The 12,295-nt window shown below is 43.5% G+C and overlaps 1 protein-coding gene across 1 annotated transcript in view; it reads left to right on the top strand.

The window, feature by feature from the left end:
* Positions 1 to 12,295, top strand: part of LOC148187768 (voltage-gated inwardly rectifying potassium channel KCNH2-like) — a 100,669-nt gene that overhangs the window by 9,885 nt on the left and 78,489 nt on the right. The gene's annotated exons all lie outside the window — the stretch shown is intronic.

Genomic DNA, 12,295 nt, shown 5'->3' with positions numbered 1-12,295 from the left:
CCGCTCTTCCTGAGGTTTCTTCCTCTTTTTTTTTCCCCGTTACAGGGGTTCTTTTTGGGGAGTTTTTCCTTGGGTGATGTGAGGGTCTAAGGGCAGAGGGATGTCGTACACTGTAAAGCCCTCTGAGGCAAACCATGTTTTGTGATAATGGGCTATATAAATAAAACTGACTTGACTTGACTTAATGTTGTTACTGTAAGCTATCAGACAAAGGAATATTTTAATTGAGCGCAAAGTAATACAAGCATAGGAATATTATCAATTGAGGCTTTAAAGCAATTTTAAACAAAAGAAGATTATAATAAGATAGTTTAGTCACCATCTTTTGTCTCTGTGGCAGTCAGTTACCATTGCTGTTGGACGTGACGTGTGAAAGCAATGCAAAATTATATTGGGAAAGACCATTAAAGGCTTTTCCAGAGCTACCTGTGATAATAATAACCTTAGTTAGTGTGCTTAAACTGCAGTTCTAATTTATTGCAATCTGATTGTGACAAAAATGTATTACTTTTTTATTGTGAACATTGAATTGTAATAATCATTACACCAAACCTGAATCTTTAAAACAGTATGATGGTGGTAAGCAGGAATATTTTTAATAAATTTAGATTATTTTTAACAGGTCAACTCAAAACGGGTACAGCTGTGTACTTCTTAATGGGCATTGAAATAGTAATGAGCTACCTACAGCTCACCTCAGAACCATCACAACAGGATACAGATATATGAATTGGACTGACACCTGTTGAATGGTATGGGGTTTTGTTTTATTTTCTTTCGGCATAACTCAGCCTTAGATGGCAACATTTACAGTATAGGTACCTTCTACCACAAAACACAAAACATGCAGATCTGTGGGACAGCCGGTGGCTCAGTTGATAGAGCAGGTGCCCCATGTATGAAGGTAGTGTCCTTGCAGCAGCGGCCGTGAGTTCAATTCCAGCTTATGGCCCTTTGCTGCATGTCGTCCTCTCTCTCTTTCCCCCTTTCACACTACTACTCTGTCCTATCCAATAAAGGCTAAAATGCTAAAAAATAAAATATAGAAATAAAATGTAATATATAAAATAATAAAATAAATATAAAATCAAATAATCTTTAAAAAAAATCTGAAATCTGAGTAGAATTTATGACCTAGTAGGTTTTGACTTAAGATTTGTACTGATGTTTGCTGGATACAGTAGAGAATGTAGACAACAGTCAGAGATGCATCTGTAAGGTTAGTGACCAGTGTACTCATATGCTGCAACAGGAACATAAATAACAGAAAATTTATAATAAAATATGAAAATTCATACTATATACTGTAAAACAAGATAACATAATAAATGTATACAATTTAGCAGGAAAGCTATACAGTTTTGTGGAGGATGTGCAAAAGTAATTGTCTTTTGTTGTTGTTGCTCCTAATATCAATAAATGGCAACCAGGACCCACAACACAGGCGTAGCTTCAGACAGGACCACAGCAATGGCAAAACCAAGACCACGATCAGGGCAAGCCAGGGGCACAGTATCAGTGCAGCCACAGCACAAGCACGACCAAAGGCAGGGTCACAGCACCAGCACAGCTATCACCGCGATCAGGCGCAGCCAATATTGTAGCCAGGATCCTGGAAAACTAGGAAACAGTAATAGAGGCAAGAGAGAGAATTAGAATAATGCAGTGAATAGACATGAGTATATGCAGATGGAGGGAGCAAGACAAGGAAAAAGGAGCTCAGTGTATCATAGAAAGTCCCCCCGCAGATTAAACCTATGTCAGCCAAACTACTAGCCAAACTAGCCAACCTGAGCCAGCCCTAAGTATAAGCTTTATCAAAGAGGAAGGTCTTTGGTATACCCTTACAAGTGGAAATGGTGTCTGTGTTACGTGCCAGTCTCAACCAAAAACAGTTGAGTTTCAACCAAAAACAGTCTTTATGACAAATCAGGAAGTGGTACACAGAAAAAACGAGAAAAGTTGCAACAGAAAATCACCCGAAGGGAAAAGTAACAACAAAAAGGTAAACTAAAAATCACCATCAAAATGGGACAAAACAGTAGATCTAGAAACTACAAAGAAAACCGTGACGAGGCACCCAAAACTTACGAACACTAACAAAGGGCAGGAGCGAAACACAGGAGGCAGGAGATCACAGGAAGCACGAGCGAGACGCTGAAACACAGGCGAATCATCCGGCAGAGGAGACAAAGGGAGCGTGGCTTATAAAGCCAGCCAATTTGGGCAGAACAAGCTGCAGGTGTGCCGGGCGCCCCGTGCTCCAGGAGATCACTGCGCCCCTCGGTGCTCACTCTGCAAGACAGGGAGAGGAAAGTCAGACACCCGCAGAACAAAACACAGCCAAGCATCAGACCACAACAGTCTGCCTCCCTGACGGAAACTGGAAGATGGTTTGATCCTACTTTTGGAGACTTTTGGAACCACAAGTACCCCTGTGTTTTCAGAGCGCACGTGATCTTGAACGTTGGTAGGGAGCTGCGACAGTTAGGATGGACCCTGACCATATAGAGCGTTGTAAGTAAGGAGCAGGATTTTAAAATCAGTTCTGGACTTTACAGGGAGCCAGTGCAAGGACGCTAAAACAGGAGAAATATGATCCCTTTCTTGGTTCCCGTTTGAACATGTGCAGCAGCATTCTGCTCCAGTTGGAGAGACCTAAGAGATTTGTTGTGGCAAGTGGATAAGAGGGAGTCCAGCCTGGAAGTAACAAATGAGTGTACTAATTTTTTTCCATTTGGGACAGGATATTTCTAATTTTTGCAATGTTATGCAAGTGGCAAGAAAGCAGTCCCACAAGTTTGTTCTATATGTGAGGCAAAAAGATAGATCTGGACTGAATAAAACTCAGTTGTAGTTGCAGCTGTTCTCTTGCAGTTGTGTTAGAAGCCAAGGAAATGCTATCTAGAGAAATGATATCCTTAGAAAAGGAGTTTCTGGGGTGTTTGGGGCCAAGAATAACTTCAGTTTTGTCTGAATTTAACATCAAGAAATTACAGCTTATCACGGCTTTTATGTCCTTAAGATGTGTTTGAAGTCTAGATAAGAGATTTGGTTCTCATTTGGTTTCAAAGACAGATACAGCTGCGTATCATCAGCATAGCAATGGACATTTACAGGGTGATTTCGAAGTATGTTGCCTAGGGGAGCATATATATATATATATATATATATATATAGTAAGAAGGACTGGTCTAAGCACAGAACCTTGTGGCACTCCAAAGCAGACCTTAGTATGCACAGAGGACTGATCATAGATGTGAACAAACTGGGAATGATCTGATAAGTATGATTTAAACCAGCTTAGTGTTGTTCCTTTAAGGCCAAGTATGTGTTCCAGTCTGTACAGTAAGATTCGATGGTCAGTGGTGTCTAATGCGGCACTGAGATCTAATAGGATTACAATAGAGACGAGACCTTTATCAGAGGCAGTCAATAAGTCATTTAGTAATTTGACTGACATGTAGTTTAAAAGGGCTTTGCTTGGTCATAAGGCTTGTCAAGTCCACCTCTTTTTTCCACCAAATTGACGCGAGGACAACTCGATTCAAGGTTCCAACTCAAACTTTTATTTTATTTTTAGTTGGTTGGTCATCTTGTTTGTTAGGTTGTAAACCTTTAAAGAAAGAAAACAAAATCACCATCCAGCACAGAACCAAAAAGTTGGCACATTACCCATTTTCAATTAATTAATTATTTAAGCCTTAAATTGAATAAAGAATAATCAAGAAAAAGAGTAGTGTTTTAACATTTAACAGAATATATATGCTATATTTTTACTTTATTTAACTCAAAATTAAATATCTTAATAGCTTATTGGACAGAAAATCAAAGTGCGAAGCAAATAAACATTCTACAGACCATTGGTGTCTTTGGCCTGAATCCAAAGGTGGACTTGGGTCTCCTCTCCTTTGTCTCCTCTTGCTCCTTTCTCCTCTGTGTGTGTGTGTGACTGTTGAGCTTTCCCAGTCCTTCCCAGGTGCTCTAAATCAGAGTGCAATCAAGCACCCTCTTGCCTCTCACTGTTGCACTCTGGGAAGTGTAGTCCCATGTACTGAGACTCAGCTCAACACCTCCCACTTGACCTACTGTTTTTTCAAACCCAGAGAGGTCACACAAGTCCTTTACCCCTCTTGTTGTTCTTCAGTGGGAAGCAGAATGACAAGGCGTCTGACATCTCTATGAAGAATTGTGGCTGGGATTTTTGTCTGAAGCTTCTTGGTTCTTTCACTTTTTTCCCTTGTGGGCCCTTTGTCATTTGCCTTTGTGATGGGAACAGGATAGCTGGGAAAAGTCTTCACAAGCACATCTCTCACAATGCCTTTGCTGTCAGCATTAACACTGACCACTCTAGCCAGCTTGTACTGTCCTCTTAAGGCGTTTTGGTCAGCCAACCAGACCACATCTCCAACAGCAACGTTTCGATTTTTGATATGCCATTTGTTCCTTATGAACAGATTAGGTCCAGCCAATTGGCTCCACTTCCTCCAGAATCTGTTTACCTCCGCTTGAATACTTTGAAGTCTTTTGTAGGGGTAGCCATCAAACTGGAAATCTCCAGGGTCTCCCTTTGGACTTGCACGTCCTAAAAGCAGAGAATTCGGGGTGATGTATTCTATACAGTCTTCTCTGCTTTGAGTTCTTGCATCAATGGGTCTCTCATTTGCAAGGTTGGCTGCCATGAAGAGGAACGTTTGGAATTCTCCCCATGAGAAAACACCATCTCCACCAAGGTTGCCTAGCGCCCGCTTCACTACTTTAACAGCTGCCTCTGCTGCACCATTCCTATGTGGGGAGTCTGCAGGGTGGATCTTCCATGACCATTCTGTTCCATGTTTGGCAGCTGTGTCTTCAAGTTCAGACTTGTTTAGTTGGTCAAGGAACTTGTGAAGCTGCTTCAGAGCAGGTTTGGCCCCTACAAAGTTAGTGCCCGGGTCTGACCAGAGTTTCCTTGGGTGTCCTCTCACTGAAGTGAATCTTTGATAGGCTAGTAGGAATCCTTCTGATGACATGTCACTCACCACTTCAGTGTGTATGGCTCGGGAAGCCATGCAGCAGAAGACGATTCCCCATACTCTGAGTCTAGCCCTCTTCTTGACCTCATCTTTGACTTCATAAGGGCCTAACAGGTCCATGGTGGTGAATTCAAAAGGTGCAGCTGGGCCAGTTCGCTCCATAGGCAGGTCAGCCATGATTTGTTGACAGTGTTTTGCCTTATATTTTCTGCAGATCACACAGCTGTCAACCATTTTCTTAGCAGGTCTTCGGCCTTTTATCACCCAGGCTTTCTTCCTCATCCGGAGAAGAGTTCCTGCCACTCCCTCGTGGTTTGCTTCGTGGGATTCTTGTGCCAGCAGTGTAGACACCCATGCTTCGAAAGGTAAAACTGGCACTGCTGTCTTATCTTCATTGAAGATTTGAATTCTGCCTCCACAAACTAGCAGTCCAGAGTTCACATCCTTGTATACTGCTAATCTGCTTAGCATTGTGTCGGAAAAACCTGTACCTTCTTGAGCTGCGAGGAAGAGGTCTTTGAGTGCTTCTTCAAGGTCGTTGACAGTCAGCACAGCTTGCTTGGGTGATGTTTCCTCCCACTTTGACTGTTTTGGGTCCCGGCCCCTCCTCTTCAGCCACTGCTTGGCAGCTAGGCAAACCCAGGCGATGACTCTCACCAGTCTGGACAGGCTGCTGAATCTTCTTTCTTCCACAAGATTTTTAATCCAGCTAGCGGGCTTCCCTCTTAGAAGAAGAGTTGGGTTTGCCACCGGTTTTTCCTCTTGAGCTTCACTCTTTTCCTTCTGCTGACTCCTTCTTGCTTGAGCTCTTGTCAATGCACCTGAAAAAGCCTTCCTCTAAAGCTTGTTTACACTTTCCCTGGCATGAGCTGCGATCTCACCAGCTGATTTTATAGGCCACTCCTCCACAGGCCACTTCAGGAACTCTGGTCCATTTTGCCATATGGAATTCTCCTTCAAATCTTCAGGAGTGCCCCCTCTTGTTATGATGTCAGCTATGTTCTTATCTCCACGGACCCACCACCAGTCTTGCACTGGTCTAGCCTTCTGGATTTCACCCACTCTGTTAGCAAAGAAGGTTTTGTAGCCATAACGCTCTCTTTGAATGGCTCCTAAGACCGTTTGACTGTCAAGTAGATGGAACCATCTCTCGATCTTCATTCGAGCATGCTTTTCCACATACTTCCTGATTCTGGCTGCAAGGACAGCACCACAGATTTCAGCTTTTACAGCTTCTCCCTTCTGATCCAGAGGTGTCAGCCTGGCTTTAGATTCCACAAATCGAACTTCAGTGCCTTGACTTGTCTCCCATCTTAGGTACATAACAGCTCCATAACTTTTGTCACTTCCATCTGAGAACGTGATGCCCCAAGGTTTTCCTTTCCAGCCAGCTGGTGTGAGGCTCCTGTGGAATTTCACCTGTCCAAGCTGCACATATTCTTCAAAAAGCTGTATGGCTTCTTCTCTGAGACTGTTTGAGAGAGGTTGGTCCCAGGTTTCTTGGATTGGCCTGCCACCCCTTCCCTCTTGGAATGCCCTTCTAACAAGAATTGCTCCCTTCTGTTTGGCAGGTGTAACTAAGCCAATTGGGCCGTACAGTCCAGCCACTTGACTTAAGAGAGCCCTCCTAGTCAGTGGGTTAGGTGTCTCAGCTCTCACTTCCTCCTTGAGAAGATTTTTTTCCCATCCTCATCTTCTTCTTTCTTTTGGAGAAATTAACTGAGGTTAACATGTAGAGTTTGTCTTCCTCCTTTTGGTAGCCAATGCCCAAAGCTTTGTTGTCTTCGTCCCTCCTTTGATTTGGAAGAATCAAGGCTCTACTTTGTTTCTTTGTTAGAGCCTCTGTCTCTATCCCTGGCCTCCCACTTTGCCCTGACCGGACCCATGGTTTGAGGAAAAAAACGCCAGCCTTCAAGATCTCTTCGACACTTGCTGTGATTTTGTCAAGTCTGTTCAGATCATTGTGGGAGGTTAAAAGGTCATCCACATAACTGTCCTCTTCAATGACTCTGCGTTCATCCTCCAAGTGAACAAAGTCGGGCAGGCTGGCTGTTTCCCTCATGGCCACCTGAGCAATGCAACCAGCCGGTCTGTCCCCTATGTTGACTCTGGTAATTGCATATTCACTTATCTCTTCATCTGGGCTGTCCCTCCAGAGGAACCTGTGAAGATGCATCTCGCGCTCCTCCAGCCACACAGAGTTGTACATCTTTTTGATCTCTCCTAGAGCTGCATGTATCCCTTCTCTGAACCTCAGCAAAACAGCTCTGATAGGGTTGAGGACATCTGGTCCCTTCAGAAGAAGATCATTCATGCTCACGCCTTTGTACTTCTGGCTACTATTCCATACAATACGAACTGGTGTTGTCACTGAATGAGGGTTTGGTGCCACCAGATGGCTTACATACCACACTGGTCTGTTCCACTTGTCCATGACTCCATTGGTGAGTTGTATGGCTGCACCTCGTTCCACCATTTCATGGATCTGGGTAGCATATGCGACTTTCCAGTCTGGCTCCCTGCTCAGTTGCTTTTCCATCCTTAAGAAACACGCCTGGACTGCACCTTTGTTATTTGGAAGAGAGGCTGGATCTACCGTCCAAGGATACTTTGCATCCCAGTGTGGAGATGGTGTGTGAGCGTCCCCTTTTCTGTAGGTGAGGCCTCCTTTAATGATATCAAGCTCTCTCTCCTCTGCCAGGGTCATTTCTTTTCCTCCTGGTGGACAGTTTCCACATTGGCATCCTCCACATCTTGGTTCACAAGCACCTCCGATGCTGTCCCAGTGCCACCACTCCAGGAAGTTACGGTTACTGGCAGCTGTGAATTTGGTCTGAGCCATGTCCTCCTGCTGTAGCTGGGCTATGTCAGTTGATCGATTTCTGATTTCTTGATATTTGACAGCTGCTGCCCTCATGGAACGAGCAAAGTGTGTCTTGGACGCATATGCTGCCACCTCCACCTCTTCAAACAAGTCGGGATGTGCTCCACCCACTGTTTTCCCCAATGGACTCTCCCACAAGACGAGGTCTCCGATGACTTTCACCCTCTGGGGAGCGAGTCTTCCCTCTCGGTGGCTAATGAGAAGTTCAACCTCGTCTGGCCTTTCCAATTCTTCAAGTTTAACCTCTGGGAAGACTTTTTTCAACTGCTCAGGTTCAATTACTTGATGCACTCTGGCGATTTCATCCAAGCCGTAGCAGACCATTTCATGAGCTCTCTCCGTTCCTTTAGGAGTCTTGACTCTGACTTTGAGGAGATATCTTTGTGTGTTCACCTTCATGGTCATTCCACCAACTCCATGCACAACTAAGGTTATCTTCTCATTTCTTAACCTCAGTCTTTCAGCAGCCTTATGGGTGATGTAGTTTGTATCTGAAGCAAGGTCAATTAAAGTCCCAATTTTCTGCCCTGCGTTTGCAGTGACTTGCATAAACATCATAATGACAGGAAGTTCAGCGAGCCCATTTCTCTGCAGTAGGTCAGACTGGCCTGAAGCATTGAGTGTCGTTGTGGTTTTGTTGGTGTTGGTGAAGGCTTTCCTGCATCGATCTGCCATTTCTGGGGGAAGTTCAGACAAGATCTGCTCTTGTTCCTCCGTCAGTGCGCTTTCACCTTTGCTGTATTTTCCACTCCTTTCCTCTTCACCTCTTTTGACTTCTCCTTTTGGGCAGAGCAAGAAATGGTGGTCTGGGGCCCCGCCTCCCCTTTTACAGTCTTTATTTCTGCATAGGAAAGAGTCTCTGCAGTATCCATCTTCATCATGGCATCCAAGACATTTCCTGCATGCTCCCAGCCTCCTCAACACAGCTTTCTTTTCAGGCAGCTTAAGTCTTTTGAACTTTCTGCAGAAGAAGATTTTGTTGTTGTGCCCACTATCACCGCAGACACCACATACCTCATCAAGCTTTTCTTTCTTTGTGGTTTTTGTTGAGGCAATCTTCCTCTCATACCTCTTGTCGAAACGATCTGTTTTCTCTGTCTTCTCCCCAGTCCTGAGCTGTTCGAGTCTCTCTAGTATTTCTTCTTGACTTTTCAGGAACTTCAAGAGCATGTCAAAGTGGTTGTCTGATGTGATGTCATTTCTAGGTTCCACCATGAACATCAGCCAGTCTCTCTTCATAAAGTCAGGCAACTTACTTTCAATGGATTTGACTACCAGTGGGTTCTTCATGGCTCCAGAGTTTCCTAACTCTGTGAGATCTGCTAGGGCCTTCTCCACTGACTGTATGAGGTCAATGAGCTTTCTTGGCTGGTTCCCCTTCACATGTGGCATCTTCTCCAGCTCTTCAAGGATTTCCACAGTGATGGTTGACTTGTTGCCATATCTGTTCTCCAGAACTCTGAACATGTCATTGGCAGTGGTATAGGTGGAAAGTCTGAGATCCTTTGAGATTTTGTCATCCACACTCTCCAACAGCTGAATTGTCTTAACTTCAATTGAACCGGATGGCTCTCCCTGCTTTTGCAGGCTTTCCCAGTCTTTCCTCCATCTGTGATATTCCCTCTTGCTTCCATTGAAGATAGGTAGTGTGGTTGGTTTGATTCTCACTATCCGTGTGGGCGTTGCCAGTTGGGGTTGTAGTTCCACTCCTGTGCCTTTCCCACCCCTTGTCCGAGCAGTGGCAAAGTCGCCTTTCCTTAATTCAAGGCTGTAATAGGATGCTCTCACGTCCTTGACTCTTCCATCCAGTTCGTCCTTTAATTCCACGGGGATCCATCTCTCCCATGTTGACATTGCTGACATGTCCTCTTTTACTCTTTTGTCCAAGAGGGTGAGGTGCACTTCATAGCCCTCCAAATTGCTGCTTTCCACCGTTACACCAGCCGCTCTATCAGTAGCTTTTTCTGCTTCCAGGATTGCCACATCAAGTTCACTCTTCCCGTACCTTGACCACAGGTTTGTTTGAACAATGTCTTTTACTTCTGCGAACTTGGCTTCACCTTCTTTTACAGATCTGTCAATGTCGGCCTCTTGCTGCTCATCAAGATCTGCCTCCTCATTCTCAGTCTTAATGTCAACCTCCAGTCCAATCCTGTAATCATCATTGGCATTGAGCATCTTTCTGAAACAGTCTAAAAGTTTGGTGAATTCCTCCTTTAACTCCGCTTGAAGCATGCTGCTTGCTCCTCTTGAAATGAAGTTGGCTTGTCTGGTGAAGCTGCTTTTTGCAGTGGTCCTCTCTTTTTTGAGCTCCTTGACCGCCTTCCCCAGGATGTCTTCCGCCATCTTGACTTCCTCTGCGTCGACAGCTTATTTCTGGTTCTGAAGCCGTTTATCCTCAGGGCCAGGCTGCTCCGCGTGGTTTACAACTGTCAAGTCCACCTCTTTTTTCCACCAAATTGACGCGAGGACAACTCGATTCAAGGTTCCAACTCAAACTTTTATTTTATTTTTAGTTGGTTGGTCATCTTGTTTGTTAGGTTGTAAACCTTTAAAGAAAGAAAACAAAATCACCATCCAGCACAGAACCAAAAAGTTGGCACATTACCCATTTTCAATTAATTAATTATTTAAGCCTTAAATTGAATAAAGAATAATCAAGAAAAAGAGTAGTGTTTTAACATTTAACAGAATATATATGCTATATTTTTACTTTATTTAACTCAAAATTAAATATCTTAATAGCTTATTGGACAGAAAATCAAAGTGCGAAGCAAATAAACATTCTACAGACCATTGGCGTCTTTGGCCTGAATCCAAAGGTGGACTTGGGTCTCCTCTCCTTTGTCTCCTCTTGCTCCTTTCTCCTCTGTGTGTGTGTGTGACTGTTGAGCTTCCCCAGTCCTTCCCAGATGCTCTAAATCAGAGTGCAATCAAGCACCCTCTTGCCTCTCACTGTTGCACTCTGGGAAGTGTAGTCCCATGTACTGAGACTCAGCTCAACAAGGCTAGCAAGGCACTAATGAAGTGTAAGTCCCATCACCCTTCACCATATCTAAATTAACATTTTAAAGCTTGCTTACATAGTTATTTGGTTTCCATACTTGTTTTCTGCCTTCAACATCCTTAAAACTGGACCATGAAAGAGATCTAGCCATTTGAGAAAGCAATGTGATTTGAGCAAGATCCAGTTTTCTGCTGTTGGAAAGTTTGGAATGTTTATTGGTAATATCTGTAGAAAAGTAGAAATGGTACTTAATCATTTACCAATACATCCACAAAAACAAGACAAAATTTCTGAAATACATGCATCAAAATGCATAAAGAATAGTTCATCAATTAATTTTCTTTTACCTAGTAAAATATTTTCATGCTTTAGTTATTTGTGCAAAATCCACGAGTGGAGTTTCTGGAGAACCAGGAATAATTATTAAGCAAGGTAGAGATTTAAAACATCAGTTGCAACTTTATAATCCAAAGCAAGAAAAAAGTTTTCCTGGATCTTGGGCGTAACCTTGACTGTGCCTGACCGTGGTGATAGCTGTGCTGATGCTGTGACCCTGCCTTTGGTTGTGCTCGTGCTGTGGCTGTACTGATACTGTGCCCCCCGCTCGCCCTGATTGTGGTCTGGTCCTGGTTGCGCCGATGTTGTGATCTTGCCTTTGGACACCTCCCTATCAACATATGCATGAGACTTTTATCATCACCCTCAACATCATCATAGAGTGCAATTAATAATTTCACAACTACCGTTATTGTAATATAACATGCATCTGTTTCTATTATTGCCTTGCCTCTCTTCCCCTCTCTCTTTCTCTCTCCTTTTTTGCCATGAATGTATTTCATTTGTTATTTACAACATCTATTGCTCATCTGTCTGTCCTTTTTCCCCCGTTACAGGGGTTCTTTTTCGGGAGTTTTTCCTTGGGTGATGTGAGGGTCTCAGGGGTCTAATCTTTATCTGTATCCATGTATATTTCTATCCATGAATTTGTGCATGTATGCAGCAGCATAGTGACTTTGTCATGTTCACATACAGCTTTTTAGAAGGAGCTGCACATTTGTAATGGGTCTTCAGTTCAAAGTTCAAAATGTGGACATACAATAATCGTCATACTTCTACATTGAAGATATAGAATGACCCGCTCCAATGTGCTTTTCAGATATTCACCTACTGTAAAGCTCTCTGAGGCAAATTGTGCTTTGTGATATTGGGCTTTATGATACAATGGAACACTGAATTGAAATTAAACTTTTAAAGTTGAACTGATGAATACTGTCTCTAAGAAGTGAGTGACTTGGAGTGTGTGATGGGTATGAATCTGTAGGAATCCCATTCAGACTGACTGAAAATGGCTCATTCCTCTGTCCATGGTTAAACATGTGGGACACACTG

Source organism: Plectropomus leopardus, chromosome 12 (assembly GCF_026936395.1).
Source record: "Plectropomus leopardus strain MGB_pleo_1.0 chromosome 12, ASM2693639v1, whole genome shotgun sequence".
NCBI lineage: Eukaryota > Metazoa > Chordata > Actinopteri > Perciformes > Serranidae > Plectropomus > Plectropomus leopardus.
The sequence above is the reverse complement of the archived record's forward strand: the minus strand, read 5'-3'. Positions and strand labels throughout refer to the sequence as shown.